The sequence below is a fragment of the Agelaius tricolor genome, unplaced genomic scaffold (genome assembly GCF_023055355.1).
Source record: "Agelaius tricolor isolate 1412-34295 unplaced genomic scaffold, bAgeTri1.0.p SCAF_2, whole genome shotgun sequence".
NCBI classification, from domain to species: Eukaryota; Metazoa; Chordata; class Aves; order Passeriformes; family Icteridae; genus Agelaius; species Agelaius tricolor.
This window is the reverse complement of record NW_027269262.1, coordinates 58,363,002-58,382,031: the sequence shown is the minus strand read 5'-3', so window position 1 is coordinate 58,382,031 and position 19,030 is coordinate 58,363,002. Positions and strand designations below refer to the sequence as shown.

General features: G+C 36.5%; 1 long non-coding RNA gene across 1 annotated transcript in view; it reads right to left on the bottom strand.

The window, feature by feature from the left end:
* LOC139586485 (uncharacterized) overlaps positions 1–16,520 on the bottom strand; it is a 64,493-nt gene extending 47,973 nt beyond the window's left edge. The window contains exon 1 of the long non-coding RNA XR_011677815.1: positions 16,102–16,520. This is a non-coding gene — a long non-coding RNA (uncharacterized lncRNA). The remainder of the gene's footprint in view (positions 1–16,101) is intronic.
* Positions 16,521–19,030: the final 2,510 nt, after the last annotated feature.

The following is a 19,030-nucleotide window of genomic DNA, read 5'->3' as shown; positions in this document are numbered from 1 at the left end:
AATGTCTATAAATGATAACTCTGTACAATTCAATTGTTCTTGAATGCCCTGACAATACTTACCTCTAAACTAATGTTTACAGAGGTTCATCCATAACAGGAGTTGCTGTGATGGTATCAAGGCAAACCACAATTTTGAGTGATGTTCACAATGAGACCACGTACAACTACTCTTTGGTTCTATGAACATCTTCAGCCATTGTGCCATTAGTGCTGGGATCCCAAATAGTATTTCAAGGGCTTGAACAATGTGCCTTTTTTGGATATCCATGGCATTGAAAAGTACATTAGATAAAATTTCAAACTATTGGTTCAGTAGCTTCTTGTAGCAGTAGACCATTTGATCATGTTCCAGATTGTAGGCTTAGCTCAGTGACATTCTTTTTTACAAGAGTGGAAATAAAGCTCCCAGGTAGAACACATAATGTTAGTTTTTATGGAACAAGAATAAAAGCATGCACTAGCTCACAAGTTCACTTTCAGTTAGTTCTACATATTAACAGTCATGAAAATGAGGTTTGTGGCCTCAGGCACCGAATTCAATCACTTCATCTTTCCATGTAGCAACCCTATTTTTACTTCCCTCCAGGCACACACTCACAGGGCAATCATGCTGAATTCTCAATTCAAGTATGAATGGTTGGCTAAGCTTTTCTCTCAACAAACCATATTATAGAAAATTTAGGAAAAATAAGGCAGTGACAGAAAAGCACAAAAGCTAGATTTTGTTAATATAATAGCTCTAGGGTTTGAAATAGGAAAATCAAAGGGCTGATTAAACCTAATCCATGATACAGAAGGCATGCTTGATGTCATCTTCTAACAGATGTGAAGTGAGGAATGGTTCCACTGCTACAACTTAAAGTCAGGGGTCCAATAATGAAGTTGAAAATGCAATTAGATTTTTTTCTTATAAGTTTTAGAAGGTAGATGACAGATATGCTAGAACCAATGAACTGGAGAAGGTAATTCCAATTCAGGTTGAAATATTAGTGAAACATTCCCACTGATGATACTGTCCTGGGCTGGCAAAGATTTCTGTTTCTTTTTTCAGAGTTGGATTTGGGTTTTTTTTATGAGTAAAAGGACATTTATCTTATCACAGAGATTTGTCATTCACTGTTGATGACAAATAGATGCTAAACAATACTGTCATGTTTAGTGCCAAAAAGGTAGGAAAGGAAAGTATGATTTGAGGCCCTAGAAAACTCCAGGAAGTTTTCAGGAAACCTGAAAAAATTCCTCATTGACCTTTGGAAGTGTGCCAGATTCACTTCAGCAGTAACATAATTCTTTTGGTTTTCTAGTATTTCTTTAAACCATAGTATATTGTAAGGTGAGAATAGTTGTAAAATAAATTCTTGTTGTAATAATGTGAGAACAAAATGTAACCTTAATAACACATTTTTATGTGCTATAACAACATTAAAAACCTTCTACATGTGCTATTACTTACCTTCAGTGTTTTTTTTTTTTATGTTGCAGAATTATGGTGTCCATTTCATTGATTGAGAAATCAAGGTCTAGAGAGACAATCTGATGCTTTTCAGACATGCAGAGCTTCTCCACCCAAGTGAATTGTTTTCAGTTCTCTTCCTATAGGTCAAGTGTTCAGCTCATTAAAATGTTCCACCATCACAATTCACTGACCTTGTGTGCAATCTTTGAAGAGGCTAATAACTTATTTAACACTAGCATTGATCTGCCAGGTATGATCTCTTTGAGTTAGAAGATCTATAAATACGTTTTAATTGTTCAAAGGGCTTAATTAGCTAGTGATTACTGCAGTTTTATATTGATGTAATATTATTTGGTTTAGATGAGATTACTGAAAATCACACAGTGATTTAGTATTTACTAGCTAATCTGTCAAGAACCTCAGAATCATCAGACTCTCTTTCCAAAGGTGCTTCTATCTAGTGCCAATGGGCTGCATGAACATCATCTAGGGCTCATGGCTAGTCAGCATTTCAGTATCTTAGCAGGCTGTTGCGAAGACTGCATGCACAACAGGTCTAGATCAGCATACGTGTACAAAAATACCAAGGTGCAAAAATAAATCCACACTAGGAACTTGATACTGGTACACACACATTCTCACATTCCTGGAAACCTGACCTACTAAGATGGTCTCTCTTTTTAAAATCTTTAGGAAAATGTAAGTTAGGGAGGTCGCTGTTCTTTTCCTGCTGCCTCTTTTCCTGCTGCCTCCTGTGTGAATAGTCAGAAAAACAGTATCTAATTTACCTTTGACAAAACTAAAAATATGTGATTGTGTTCATAATTCTCATACTTCAATTAATTTTCATGGGAATATTTGCTACTTAAATATTATGCAAGCTCTTCATAGTTTAATGACTGTTTGCTCCTGCTCACAAAATTTCAAGGTTAGTGCAAGGTCAAGCTGCACTTTACTGAAGAAGCCAGTTATAAATTTTACTAATGTATTTCATCATGTGATATTTCTCTGTACTTATTGGTGATTGTTCTGAAGTAGAAAATGGTTTGCTGAACACATATGATACGTTGATTTCTCCTGAATTTATTATTTTCTTAGATAAAATATATATTTTTTTATTTCTCTACATCCCTTTCCTATTGCTATATTTGAACTAAGTTCTTAGACGTAATGAAATTGATTTAGCCTGATGGCAATTAATAAAATAGATTTCCTTCTGAGAACTTTGGTTTCTTCTGGTGTATCTGTGGTGAGCAGTTTTTGTTACCTCTTTGCTAACAGATAGGTTTTTGATTATTCTATTTGATTATTATATTATTATTATTATAACTTTTTCCTGCTAACCTGATCCTTGATTAAAAGAATACATCTTTAGTCCTATCTGCCTGCTGAGTAGAGGGTAGCTGAGTGGGAGACACTTGTTTACTTTGTAAGTGGGGGCATACAGCAAACTGAGGTTTTGGGAGTTTGTGTGGAGGGCATCAGAAATGCTTCAAGAAATGTGGGAGCAGCAATGGTGGTTATGGGCCAAAGTGCTCAGTCCCCAGCCTTGAACAACAAAATCAGCCCTGGAAAACCAGAAACCTGATGCAGGTTTAGCCCTGGAGGGAGGCTACTGCTGCACAGGTCTCAGACAGCATCAGTCTCAAGTGTCTTTAGATCTTTGTTATGAAAGCCAAAAAATATAAATTTTTTTCCATTTCATTGAATGGAAGATATCCCAAAAAAACCCAAAAACCCAGCCCCTAAAACGATCAAAGGATGAGCAGGCAATGATTAATTTGTTAACTCTATCTTCAAATCCAGAGATGTGTTTGTATGAAATATTATTCTTTCCCATGGATGTGACAAGCCAAAAGATGTACAGTACAAATATGTTGCCATGCCTGCATCTTGCAAAGCTAATTCCAAATTAAAGTGTGCTCATGCCATCACCTGGACATGATGAGGACACAATAGACAGACGTAGCCAAAATGAAAAATGTCCCTGAGGCAGATCTCTCTTAGTGATGAAGCATGGACAAACTGACTTTTCTGCTAGATTCTTCACGTGAACTAGATTTCAGGGAGTTAAATCCTGAAGAGAAGCAGGAAACATTAATTTGCTAAATGGCCTTTGGTTTGCCTGTTTTCCATCTCTGATTGTTGTTCAATGGTTCAGGACCAAGTTAATTATTTTAGAATAATAGTTACTTTATACGCATGGTAAAATACTTTAAAACTTGATCATTTATTTTCCCACTAGCAATGTTGATTCTAATGACCATTGTGATTATAAAGAGTCAAAATTTTTGATTGAGTCAATAATACAGAAGTTGAAGTATTTCTCAATACTATTCACTAAATAATCAAGGTCACATTATGACCTGTCTGGTCAATTGTCCACGAATTATGGAGAATTAAAATATGCCCTCATAGGGTAGACTGTAAACACCAACACAAGCTGCAATGTGACAAGATCATATCCATAGCACAAGAAATTACTCAAGTGTGAATAGAAATGTCTGAAGTTTTTCATTATATTTCTGTTTTTTAAATATTTACCTGGAATGCTGCCATCATTTTCACCAAAGGATTTGCAGGATCTTTGCTTTTATAATTTGTATTAGATGTTCCAGCTCTAGGAAAAAAACGTTGACTAAACTTGTTTAGGAGGAAGAAAGAAGCATGTAAAGTTTAAAACAGTGCCAGTGTCTTCCATGAAGACACATGCTAGAAGCAGCCAGGTATGGGGCCAGATCAGAGATTCCCCTAGAAGAGATGCTGGAATAGCAGCATATGCCTACAATGCTCACTGCCACAGCTCTGTGCAGCAGGTGCCTATTTATGTAATAAAAGTTCTGACCCAAATGTTCACTGAAAGAGCTGTTTAAATTTCTTCCCCAGTCACATGAACTGTATGCTCATGATCAAATGGTGTGGAGTTGGCCTTGCGCCTGTGAGAGCCTGTGAACCAGTGGAGTCAGGTTGTGAAAAGGTCCCCTTAGAACATTTCACTGACAAGTGCTTGCACTGCCTCAAGCAGAAAATCACTAGCCTAACTACTGGCTTTCTGTCATCATTGCTAAGCAAACCCTGAGAGACCATTTTAGGTTTGTGTTTAAGGTAAAAAAGGTGTTAGCCTTGATGTGAAATGTTGAGCTGTGTTCTCTAAAACACAGCACCCTTCATGCACTGCAAATAAAGACTCTCAGATTCTTAAAATCAAATAGATTACAATTAGATGTTGTAATCTAAATAATTTCTTCTGGAAATCACTATATGAAAGTCCAAAAGGACCTGAGGTATTTCTTATAAGCAGGTTGTAACCCATGATAGTTCTTCTCATATTAATAGCACCTCATCTCTGAAAGAATATTCAGCATCATCAATGGATTGGGTTCCAGGCTTCAGCCATCATTGCATTTCTGATTATTGAGGACTCATAAAGATGCATGTGCTGTGAATAATGAACCTAACTAGTCTTCAGCCAAATTTACAAAGATTGGAAGTTGCAGATTAGGGTAGTCTGCACAAATCTCAGTTATCTCAGATATGAATATATTATTGAATCTTTTAATATTCTTTAATTTAACTGAAAATTGAAACCACTGCACAGTAAAATGTATATAAAAATATGTATGTTATGAAGTTTATATATTTTAATTAACTATTTGGTAAGACTTCAAGTGTGGTTTATCATGCAGTACAAGGCCTTTTGTATCTGGACAACTAGATGTGGAGAAGACCACAAGTTGTATTTCTCTGGGCCTCGCAATAACTTTAGCTAAATAAATAGCTTTTTGCACTGAGATTTTGTTTAACCAATTCCATGGGCGATTCAGTTGTGAAATTTAGATTAGGCTTCAAAGCAAACTTTAACTCATCTCCAGGCAGAGTAATTTCCTCTAGTGCTCTAGGCTAGTCAGAAGCATCCAATAACTATGGCATTTCTTATCCATGTAAACATAGCTTTTTTAATAGAAAACAAGAAAAGCTGATGGGCATTGACTGTTCATCTTTCCTATTAACTGAGAAATACAAGCCTTTAGTGGCTTTTAAAACCAGGCTAGTAAGTTTTGCCAAGCCTAAACTAAATATTTAATTTTCTTCAGTATATCCATTTTACAGAATTAATGATGATTTATTAAATTAATTGCATGTGTCATTCACTGAAGATGTACTACACACAACTATATTTAAAAAATAGTTTTTCAAAGTAAGGTAAATTACAGCTCTAAGTTAGCTGACTACAAAGCTTTCAATTAGTTCCTTTGTGTCTATGACATAGTATTTAATTACAAGATCACCTGTGATATTTCTCACAGAATAGATGCTGTCTGACTAAGGAGCTATTCAACTCTCTTTGCCTTTTTTTCAATGTGTGGCTCTGTTGCCATCTCCAGCACTGTCCCAGGCTCTCAATCACCAGAGAAAGCCTTGACAGCAGTGAAAAGCAATGTCTTTTCCCCAGTCACAGCTTTGGGGATGAAACAGTAGTTTTGGCTGTAGATTAAGAGTAGCATATAAGGGGCTGATACCTGTCATGAAGAATATTAACCAGAATTCATAGAAGTTGTCAAATAAATAAGCAACAATGTCTTATGACTGTATGGAGTGATTTAATAACAAAGAGGACTATGAGTACTTACTGCTGCCTATTCTCTGTTACACAATATTTCGGTGCAGAACTAGCAGGGCCTGCAGTGAGGATGTGGTTTTCTGACTTCCGAGCAGGAAGCCAGGTCATGGCTGAGATAATTAAGGGAAGCCTTTGAATGAGGCATAGACCAAGCTAAAGGACAGGGGTCTTTACCTTACTTATTATTAGTATCTTTACTGGTAGAGGAAAAGTCTGAACCCCAGGTTTTGCCACAGAACATTCACTGGTTGATGTTTAAATAGGATCCAGAGTGTAAAGCGTCTTTGGAAGCCAGTTGGAAATCGCATCTGCCACCATCTACTAGGGGAATCTTTGTTTGCCTTCAAGGCTATCTCTACTCAAGTGGAATGGTAAGTGTGCAGATCAAAATGCTCACCAAATGAAAGACCTTACTGTTGTAGCTCAGTCAATCAGAAATCTGTTTCCTGGAGGACAAGTATGTTTTTTTCTGATACATCCTTATTACAAAGGAACTAGGAGTAATGATGATATCACAAAGACTAGGAAGCTATAATTAGAATGAACTCATGTGTCAAAGATGTATCTACATATAAAAAAGACAAATAAAAGTATTTTTGTGTCCCAAATACAACACAAATGGGCTTGTGGGTGCTATTGGTCATCATAGCAGTAACATCTTGTTGGATGAAAAGACATATAAGCTATGTATTTCTCAATCAAAAAGCATGATGATTGCATTTCTTTGAAGTTTTGGGGAAAAAAAAATAGATGTGGGAAAATTAACCAGGCAATCACTAAAACCTATAGACAGAATTAAGCAGGAAGTTAGGCCACTGCTGTTGAATATTACCAGCATATCCGCTTGGTTTTTTAAATGATATATGAGGGTTGTGAGCCATGGAAACAACAATTTGCAGGCATTGCATGAGGAAGAGCATGCCTGATACCTCCCAGCCCCAGATCTGAGATGCCCGCTGAGATGCACAGGTTTTACACCATGTGCATGCAGGTTGGCCAAGACATCTTTAAGTATTCCACAGATGGAAGTAGGCTCAGGTCAGATGAAATGTCCAGAAGACTTGAACCTAGTCCAGAGACCAAAGTATCGAAATAAGCCAGTTAAAAAGTAAAATTGTTGAAAAACACATGATGAGAGGTAAAAAGAAATAGTGCAAAAAAGAAGGAATCAAAAAGTACTTAGAATCCTAATTTCAGGAACTAAAAAAAAAAAGTAGACAAACATCTTGATTTATATTTCCAAGCTCTTTAACTTTTCTGGGATGGCAGAGCCATCCTCATGCATTTTCACCATTTTATATGCACAAAAAACTTCCCTTCTCTTCCTTGTCAACATTCTGGCTCCCCACTAACAAAAACTAGCAAAAATGATTTATTTCCTGTGTAGAAGAACCAACTTCTTCTCTTTTCTTTATGACAATCTTTTGTAGATTTTTGAGGACAGGGCCATGTTTGGGCCCATCTATGTTTGTAATTTGTCTCAAAGTTTCAACATTACAGACCCTAAGTTCACCTAGTAATATCAGATTTAGCATGATAAAACCCAAATGATCCCATCTGCCTTTGTGCTCTACCATCACCATCACTTTTTTGTTCTCCATGGCTGCCAGAGAAAAGGAAATGTTAAGGCCCTATATTTGATCTTTTACTTCAGTCTTATGTCACTCTTCAGGAAAAATGTTTCATTAGTATAATGCAATCTGTCCTGAACTAACTTGCAAGTGTAAGAGCTTTTGATGATGAATTTGCTCAGTGACGGTAAAGAGATGCAGCTGTGGCTGTCAATGTATGAAAAAATAACTGGTATCTGTATCAATTATTTTTTAAAATCCCACACAGTCTAATTATGTGAAAATACATGATAACACACTCCAAAATTGACTTTGTTTGCCTTAAGGCAAAAAATTTCCTGACTCAGCTCAAACATATACAGATTGTTCTGGAGAAGCAAAATTTCAATACAGGCCATAAATACATAGTCTTGAAAACCACAAAAGGTTTCCACAAACAGCTGAAAAGTTGGGTGACTGTCTTAGAAGGACTGAAATAAACTGTGTACTAATTGAAAAACTGTGTGATTATATGTGTAAATGAAATAAACTGTGGCTCCTCTGTCAGTTATAGTGTTAATCTGAAACTTATTTCTTCTTCTTTTTGGTTGATTGTAGCTCAGAATACCCCCACAGAACTGTTGCTTATGATTTCCAGTTCACATATCAAGTTTTGCAGACTTTCCACTTCTGCATCATAAGTATTTCTTGAATCATTCAGTTCCTTCAGTTAATGGCTACCAGCATGCTGTATATGCAAGAGTATTGTTTTATAGCTTCATCTACTTCCTTCCATGTCCTAGTCATTTTTAATTTTAGATTTTTCTAAATGCTTTTCTAAATTTGTGTTGATGCCTGGAAAACGAGCTGTGAAGGATCAGTCACCATTAACACAATCTGTCTATCCTGCACCAGAGAGCCCTTGCAGGGAGTTTCCAGTGTGACTCTGCAGGGTGTCTTGGCTTTTTGGAATGTTACAAAGCAAACTGTAAACAGTCTTCACTATGCCAGCACAAGCAACAGCTTTGGTACCATTTTCGGCTGAATTTGCTTCACAAAGATTCATTGAATGACAGTTGTTTAGGAAAAGTAGGCGCTGTTTACCATCTTGCTCTAACACACTGTATTTTCCCCAAAAAAACTTATATACCAAATTAGTTGTCTTAATCATATTATTCTGGTTTTCAGCCTTATGATAAGAATCATTCAAAAAATAATCAAGTCTGTTTAAACTCTTGTCTTTCCATTTCTACTTCAATAGTTCTGAGAATGGTCCTCAGCAGCATACCTTTTCTAGATACAATAGATTCATCATCACCCTCAAAGGCAACAAGCCTGTCTGATCTGCTTTCAAGTAAATATGGCATAACATATTTCTGGTGAATTCTCTCTTGGCACACTTTCTACTCAGGACTCACACTGATGACTCAACCTCACAGTCACTTCTTGGCTTCACAGATAATCATCTTAACCCTCTTCAAGGAAATTGTATGAACATCAGCATATCTGATTTTGTATTGTTCTCCATCCCTGCACATGGTATGCCTCTGTTGCATGACTGTCAAGGATCAGGTGAGTCATTTTCTGAAGACATACTTCTTTCTCCAGATTTTTTCATCAGCCTAAGGTCTAGTTGGAACTCCCTAAATAAAATTGCCATAGTCATAAGAGAGCCGTACAACTCAAGGAGGAGGTTTCTTCACATACATTTTATATGGGACAACATGGGAATGTGACCATCTTATTTCTTCACCACCTTATCACCACCTGAAGAGGATGATTCAATAACTGAAATCTGTTCTTTTTTTGCTTGTCATGTTTAAATACATAATGCACATATGTTAGCTGAAGGACCCAGAACTGCTTCCTGCCTTTTGGGTCTCTACATATTGAAGCTTCAGCTCCAATCCCTCTCCATTTAGTGGTGGGGTCCCATACATCACCCTTTCCCTGAGCTCTGATTGTCTGGATAGGGAAGATGGGTATGCAGACAGTAGAAGTGTTTTGATAGAGTCCAGTCAAATTCTCAGTCTAGATGATCCTGCAAGTCCAGCTCCTGAACGATCGAGATGTGCATATCAAGCCACCCATTATCTGTACAGGTTAAACAAAAGAGGAAGGCCATCTGCCTTCTTCTTTTGTAGTCCTGAAATATGTCCCAATTCAGATATTAAAACTGTAGTGGCAGGAATGCAACATAAGCCCTCTTGCCTTTCAGAGTATTTAAATATTTCTTGCTGAGTTACAAAAACAAGTTCAAAATTTAACAAATGACCCTAGAATTCAAGCTGCCCTTTTAAATTTTTTTTACACCACCCTGTCTAGTATATTTTCCACCAAAAATCATTGTCACTTATAGGTTGTAGAAACCTCTACTTGATTTGGAGAAGTATACCAATGGCAAAGCTGAGCTGGGACCATTTTGCCCTCAATCCTCTGTTCTAACTGTGCAATATATATAAACTCTGACATTATGAAGTATGAGCAGCTTTAGAGAACAAGCAGAATGCATTTTTGGAAGAGTGAACTCCTCTCCTTCCACTGTGTGTGTATTTGGCTAACAATATTTTAACTACAGAACAGTGAATACTAAACTAGTGATCATATTTTATTGTTTGCATTGCAGTTGCATAGGCTTTATGGTACTATTATTCAACATATTCAACTAATAGAAGTTTCAGATGCATAGCCTACCTGTGATTTTGCTTTAAATTAAATTTAGTAACTCAAATTTTTTTCTAGCTTCTCATTTTTCATTAAATCCATACAATTCTTTAAAATTTAATAATGGAAGCTTTTTGCAACCATTTGAGAATTTCGTTTATGTTGTTAAAATACAATGCAAGTAATTTATATGATCAGACTAATATATAACGTTAGTGTTATAGGCACTTTTAAAATTATGAGATTGCAATTCAGCTACCAGAAATCCATAACCAATTGTCTGCAAATGGTTCTGGGTGACTGCTCCTTATATAATGAATTACTCAGGAAATCTCTTGTTCTCAGAATACATTGTAGTACACAAAATAAATATTTTCCTGAAAACTTCATTACTACATTTTCTGCTGGAATGTGAAGGGTAGGTTATATTTGCAATACAGTATGTTTTGTCTACAATGCAGGGAGAGGGCTCAATAGCTCAGTTATATATGAAATATCTTCCTGAAAGATATGACAATACGTGGAATTCATTTCATTGACATAGGAGCTACCCCATCACTCTTGAGCTGCACCCAGTGATAATGGGACCATTGTTATCAGGTGAAGATTTACCCTGAGGGCAATATGCTGCCTTTGCTTTTCAGGAACCATTTATTGATATCAGAGGATATTTTCTGAAATATCTGATAGTCTTATGCAGTTTCTTCTTTAAAGTACAATTGGCAACATGGTGGTATTGAGCAAACTGGTTGTCCTGTGAAAAAAACAGGCACAGTACGTTCAGTCTCGGCTATCAGCTTTCATATGAAATTATACCTTATGCTATTTAAAATACTCTTACATTTTGCCCATATATACATTATAAACAGACAGAAAGAACCCATGGGATGAACTTGCTTTTTAAATACTTTTCTAAATAAATACACATGCAGCTGTTGTCACGTGTGCTGTGATGACCTGCTCATCTTGATTGAGTAAGACTAAGAGAAGGAAAGACAAAAAAGAGAGGGAAAAAAAAGAAGAGTAGGAGGAGATGTGGCTGTGAAGATGAAGGAAATATTGTGGGCTGGCTGGGTAACACTCACTGCTTTCTGAGTGAGTCAGGAGCTCTCTGAAGAGCCACTTGAAATTGGGAAATCTTTTGATAAAATGGCAGCCACATCACTGTGATAGCATGCAACCAAGGACAAGGAGATCAGAACTCTTGTGACAGGTCTGCCAGCCAATTGCCCCAAATTTCCCATTATTAGTAAATATTGGATGGCTTAGGCTTTGAGGACAGATCTTAAGCTCCATCCTTTAAAGAAAGTAGATTTCAGAGAGAGTTAACACTCAGATACAGTAATAATTGATGTTTTGGCTCACCCTTGAAAATCTTCACTGTAACATGTCTGTCTCCTTTACTTCTGTAAAACAAAACCATCATTTATTTGATCAGCTTATTCTGAAGATTGCCTAATGCCTTGAAGGTTCTAAAAATCTCATAAACAAGAAGCAACCCTGCATGACAAGTGATAGGCAGTGCACCCACATTTTATACCTGTAACTTATTGTTTACAAGTCTGATGATTGTAGGGTTTTCTGAAATGCTTTCTGCTGTGGATTAACTCTGTAGGCAGCCAAACACCACTCAGCTTTTATCTCTCTCCCTCTGCAGTGAGATGTAAGAGAATAGGAGGGGCAAAAGTGAGAAAACTCATGTGTTATGTTAAGATGTTTTAATACTCAAAAAAGACAAAACAAAACAGAAAGAAACAAGGGGCACAAAAATCTGTTGCTCACTACTGGTAGATGAACATCCATTCTGAGCAACAGCAATCTGGCAAAACTCCTCCTCATAGTAGGAGCTAAAATAAAGAAAATTATCTCCACTACAGCCAAATCTAGTATACTTATCCAAAAAGAATTAAATCCCACATACTTGTACAGTTATCTGAGTACAAATCCATGCAGTATTTGCAAATAAACACAATGAATTTTAACTTAGAGTTGACTATGCAAATTATTTTGTTATTAAATTATTATTTTAAAAATGTCTGCTAGTTAAAATGTAGACTTCTAAGCATGACTTAGATTTTTAATGAAAACAAAAATTAGTTAATTAGGCAAGTTTTGCTTTGGCTAAAGGATGAACCACAAAAGTTAGCATAAATAATATATTTGGAAGATTTTAAATAGATTTTTGAGTGAAAAGAGAAAGAGAAAGGAAAAAAAAAAGCTGGGCTCACAGTCCATAAATAAACACATAAAACTTCAGAAAAAATATAACATTGGGGCAGTGAGTATTAATTCATGCAAATTGTGAGAAATGGCAAATAATGTTTAGTGGAAGGAATTCTTTACCTTATTTGTACTCACTGATGGATTCAAAAATATCCTGAAGGAGATGGTGAAGCTTAATGACAATTACACCTTACCCTCTCAAAGGAATAGAAGCCTCAGGGAAGAGACAAAAGTAAGTATTAGAAGATGTTTTAACATCAATAGTGTCTCTTATTTGTACCACTGGCAAAAATCTGGCCTTAAAAATGAAGTGTCAAGAACTTATATTGGGATAATGGTACCAGAATCTCGGTCATTGTGTTATGGTTCTAGAAGAAATAAATCGTATTCAAAGGCAGATGATGAAAATGGTTACAGACCACATGCAATTTCTAAGTAACTGAAGAAATCAAGGTTGTTTGATCTGCTTAATTAAAAAAAAAAAAAAAAAAAAAAAACAACAGAAAAAACCTCCCAAACAAACAAATCAGAGGAAATATATTTGATTCAGCTAAAACAACAAATGTTGTTAAGAAGGTCAATAAGAAGCTTCTATTCATCCTCTAGCAATGCAAGAACAAAAAGTTCTGATGAACTAGAAAAGCAGTACACTTTTGCACCATCTGCAATTAACCTGTGGAACTGGCTGTCATGAAATATCAGTGCACTCAGGAGTTTAAGAGCTTTTGAAAAAGAGATGACATTTTATCTGAGTAATGAGAACGTCCACAGTTACTCTGGTAAAAAAATATTAATTTGAACAAGATGCTAGCTTTCAGCATATTAACCAATTTTCATCTAAGGGATTGAAATAATTTTTGTCTGGAAAGATCTTTTAAAGAGTCTCTCTGCATTTCACAGATAATTTTGTAGTGCCCACAGCCAGTCAGACACTGTGACCACCATTGTGCAGTGTTTCATAGTAGTGACTAGATGCTCCACTGGCCATGTCTTGCACTCATTGTATCCAGAGATCAAAGAGTTCCACACTGTGTAACATTATTTTTTTTTGTCATTATTATTATTGTAAAGCACACAGATCCCTTCTGGAAGACTTTCCAGGCTCTAATTCGCTACTGGTTTTAACTTTCTAGTATTTTATGGATTTCAGAATTTAATTAGACTAGTACATTAGGTAGAATTGGTCTCCAAAAGCTGGAAATATCTATTCCAGAGTCTTAATACATGCAAGATTTTGGTCTCAGACTCGCTTCCTGCTTACTACAAGAAAAATAATATTTCATTTTTTCTTATCAGTACAATTCACTATTTTACCTATTGTGTCCCTTATATTCTTTGACATGACTTTCTACTGTAACTATTCTTACTCTAAACTTTTTGTTATTGAACACAATGGCAGCTTTATTCAGTCCACTCTCTCTTTCCATGGTATTTCATTGTCTGGTTGTTTTGTGAGGAATGGTAAATGTGAGAAACTGTTCATTAAAATAATCTTTTCAGTTCCTACATGCTTCAGCTCTACAGATACACACATATACATAAATACAGAGACATGCATTGTACTTGCAGTTATCAAGCTAAAAAAACCCAAAACTTTCATAAATCTGCTCTATCTCTACATAGAGGCGTTAAGGTTTTTTTTCTTAGTGAAAACTAAAGGTAGGGAAGAGAAGTGAGAAAGGGAACAGAAAAGGATTTTCTACAAATTTTAATATTTTCCTATTGAGCAGAAAAAAAAAAGGGGTTTCAGAAGTCATTTCAGGAGGTGAGAGGCTCAAACAACCAGCCAAAATTACTGATGTCACGCTGTTTTTCCTTGTTGAAACTAAAGTCTTGATCTTTAGCCTTTCATTTCACAAATACCTGACTTAACTGTAACCTTTTGAACTGTTCTGGAAATGGTTGTCTACCAATTGAATCCAGTGAAATAATTTGAATAGCTAACTAGCTAACAGAATGGAACCAAGCCCATAAGCAGGGTTAGGATACTTGCCTGTTGCACAGGATGACTGGAGGTTTCTGACTGATTCCATCTTTGCCTTGTTCTCTATTTTATTGATTATTGTGTCCATGGGAAAAAGATGCTGAGGTCTTTAAAGCACACGTGTTGAGCTGTTGCTCTGACTTACCCTTTATAAAAGTCCATTTCTAATGACATTTTATGGAAAGCAGGCTCCTAGGACTAAATTATTATCTTTGTTGCTGTTTCTTAACATCATATTCATTTTTAATCTAAATGAGAGTATCTATTTGATGAAATTATCATTGAAACAGCATGTTCCTTAACACCATTAAATCTGCATTTGCAGATAAAAATATTCCATTAAAAATTCCCAAATGACTTTTATTGTCAATACATCCTGTTTTCCTGGGTTTTTTTAGAACACCTAAAAAAAGAACACATTGCAGTCTGTATTTTGCACAATCAAGAGCTCTATCCCAGTGTTCGTGAGCCAATATTTTCATGTCTTTTTATCTGTAGTACAGGCATTTTAGTAACTATTATATAGAATAGCCTTCAAATAGAGCATCCAGATTGAACATACTGTGGTGAAATTCTGCAAGAAATTTTATTGCAGCAATGGTCCTAATACAATTTGGATGTAATGACTTGATTGAAAAAACTGAATATGTGTTCATGCAAGTGATTTTTAAGGACTCAAACTCATATCATGACCAGGCAGATGCTGAGTCATGTGGAAACTAGACAGGGGCACAAAGGCATGAGCTGTCTGTGCCATAACACCTCCCCTGTGTAGGATTTTCTCAACCTTCAGTCACACTTTGGACAGTAAGGGAGATACATTAGGGTAGGGTGATGGCAGAAATGCCTCTTTCAGTAAAAGCTAGTTTCCTATTTTGCAATCTTTCAACTATTATCTCACCTAACACAAAATTCCACTGGTTTCCAGGAGTTAGGTGCTACTGGACTTGAATAAAGTGGTAAGATTGTGTCTGCTATGAATTTTGAAAAAAAAATTCTACGGTCAGCCATTTACTTCAGAATAAATCTGAGTCCTTATAGTCATATGTAGAGTTAATATTACATAATTGGTCAAAAGCACCCTTCTTTAGCTTATCATCAAGCCATCATCATGTAAACCCAACTGGATATAGGGAGATGGACAGAGATTCTCCCCATCCCTGCTGCTGCCTTTATGGAGAGTCTCTCTAGAACAAGCTCCCTGGGGTGCTCCATTAGCTTAAAACATACTGCATGGCTCTCTTTTTCCCTGTTCCTGCTTTTCTTTTGTTTTCCAGCCAAAAATGTTCAAAAGCTTTTAAACAGCAATGAGGCCAGAAGAGATTGTTGTCTGAATTTAAAGAGAATAAAAGTCAACAGAGAGCCTCCTGCACACATGATTTCTTTCATTCTCTGTTTGTTGCATTAAGCCAATTACTTAATGGACAGAAAGTTATTTTACAATCCTTCAGAGTGTGAGGCAGATTACAGGAAAATCTCCCTAAGCAATGGAAAACAATGTATAAATAATAAGAACCTAATAATTTCCTTTAATGAAAAACTGCTCACAAGGGAGGAAAGATACTCTTGCATATGCACTAAAATTAAGTCATCCTACTTACATGCTCATGTCCCTGTGAAGCATGCTCTTCAAGCACCATTCTGAAGCTCAAATGCTGCTATGCCTCATGACCCAAGACATATGTAGGGAGAAGACAGTGCTGTACTTGTGTCAGCTCATTTTGGCAGCTCTCCTGACTACAGAAAACAAGAGGAAACTTTACCATGCTATTTCTGTTTTGACAAATGCTACAGAGGCCAGACATTTCTCCCACCACCAACACCCCCCCCCCCCAAAAAAAATCCAAAAAAACCAACCAACCATCCAAAAATATAAACAACCAAAAAATGCACTAAAAACTACCAAAAAACAACAACAATAACAAAAAAAAAAACAAACCTCTAAAAAAACAGAAAAAAAGGAATACAAGCAAACATCAAGCAAAAAATCAACCCAAATCCAAAAAAAAAGAAGACCCAAAACAGCTGAGGAAACCTGACACATACTTAGGTACAGGTGTAGAGAAGACTACAAGAGTTTAAAATCTTCTGATATTTAGCCCATTGTACCATTGTACAGTTAAGGCAGCTTACTGCCACTCAGCTGGAGTTTTCAGCAGTCCAATTTTAAAGTCTCTCCATATCAGATAGGGTAGCTATTCAGCAGCTTTTCCCTGTGCAGTATTAATAATCAGTTTCTGGCTGTAGAGAAGCAAGAATCAAGAGATGACACAAACACTTTATATACTTACCCAATAGCACTACTATTTATCTACCTATCTTCCAGCTAATAAACACAGTAATAATTCCTACTGTTATGAAAAATCATTTAATGAAAAATATTCCAGTACTAGCAGAGACAAAAAGCTTGGAAGGACATGTTAGATGTTAGCTGGCTATATATATATTTCTAGCCATAAAATCTGCATGCCAGTTTCAGAGTAGTTTTGTAGTTTGAATTATTTCCTAAAACAGTATGAGAGGGCAAAAAGTTACCATTATGGAGAAACACTGATTTAAACCCTCACAAATACTCAGAAAGTAGTGCTTGACCTCCTCTCTTCCCTGTACAGTCAAATTATGTCTTTAATTTACATACAATTTATACTGAATTTCAGAATATTTCAGTCAACTGGATTTCACCCACAGCTCTGCTTTATGCTTTCTTGGTGTCCAACAGCAGCAGCTATTTTGTTGGCAGACTTGCTTTTCCCTAACATCTTTTTGAGCTGCAGTTCCTTCCAGCCCAGAATGGGCAGATACTTTCCAAAGTAATTTTATGCAGATCTATCAAACTCTGTCCACATTTTTGTAGAGGAAGTGAATTCTTGACAGAAATGCCTTTTCAATAATGATATTTTGAGCCATTCCAACCTCTTTCAGGAGTTGCATCAGTGGATTCACCCCAACAGTATAAAAAGCATGACTGGTGAGCCATGGAGTGCAACTAGGGCATTTTGGTTCTGACAGCTTTAAACACATTTCAGAATATATTGGTCTAAACAATTGATCATTTTAGTACAAAAAATTGAAGGTGGCAGGTGGAGGTAAGGGGGTGGAGAAGACAAAACTAAGATGAAAGACTGTGATGTTTTTCAAAAGCATGTTGTCCACAAAGGAGTGAAGGTGTGTGGGAGCTGCAGTTCACACTTTTAAAATGTTAAGTATCCAATTGTCTTGAGTCCTTTCAAACAAATAGGGGAGCTCCCACTCACATCAGCAAGTTTTTACTACTACCTTCCTTTGGTATTTCTAAAATGTCTAATTATTTAGTGCTGAATATCAAGAGGAAGTAATATTTGACTCAAAATCTTTTTCATTAGGCTATTTTGGGACTATTAAATAAGTATTTGGGCTGATGTAGTATTTGGTAGAGATAATTCATGCTATTTATGTATAAAATATTGTAAAATCCAAGCTATGTCTTTTGACCACCCCGGCTGGGAGCAGAGTCTTATTTTCATTCAATTAGTTCCCGATAACATTAAGATAATAACAAGCCTGTTAACGTGTGAATGGAACCTTCCTGGGCCATGACTTCCCTGGAATGTCGGTGCCACTCAACAGTGATCTGCTCATTGGACATTGCATCTACTACCAGGGCCACCCTTTAGCCACCCTTTACATGTGAATACCAACTTCTCCAGAGTGCTCTGACATCATCTAGACACCTGGAACCCGATTTTGTCTAACCCTGCACACGTATGGCCCCAGTTCTGCATGTGAAGGGACACATTATGGCCCCAGTTCTGCATGTGAAGGGACACAAAGGAACATTTGGTCATTTCTGCCCCAGGCAGAATAAACTGTGTATAAGCTCCCTTCAAGAAGCAGTCGGGGTGAACAGGGGGAGACTCTGACATTCGGGAGGTCAGGTCCATTTGTTCACCCAGCGCCGAAACCCAGGCTCGACGCTGACTCTTGGCTGTGGTGGTTGTTTTTCTAAATTTTATTTTGCCGACGATCTAATAAATCTTTGCTAAATTTTCTTATAAATTTGGCTTCCGATTTGATCATTTATAACAGCTGACAAAAATACCCAGTTATGCAGTGAAATTAATTCTGTGTTCAAAAGACCTATTGAACACACCAGTCCACCAGTGTATTTATTTTGCATGGAATGTCTGGAGGTGATTTTCTATCAATATATTTGTGCTATATAAGTATTTTGCATTCACTACCACCCTCTTTTAGTAACGTGAACACAGCATATGACAATGAAGTTTGCAACTCTCAGAAATTACTCTTCATGGAAGATGGGAAAAGGACCCCCACCTAATTAACCAATGTGCTATTTTGTTCCCTAAATTCTTTTTTAATGGTTAGTGTGCATTTATGAAAAGGAGTTAAAGCTGCCATAAGGTTTAGTACATTTCATTTGTAGACCCTCTGTGAATTTATCACGTGATAAATAACACTTTTCCAATCTGAACACAGCTGTAAAAATCCCCTCAGCTGCCACTGTTGCCCAAAACACTGTTTAGCCTCATT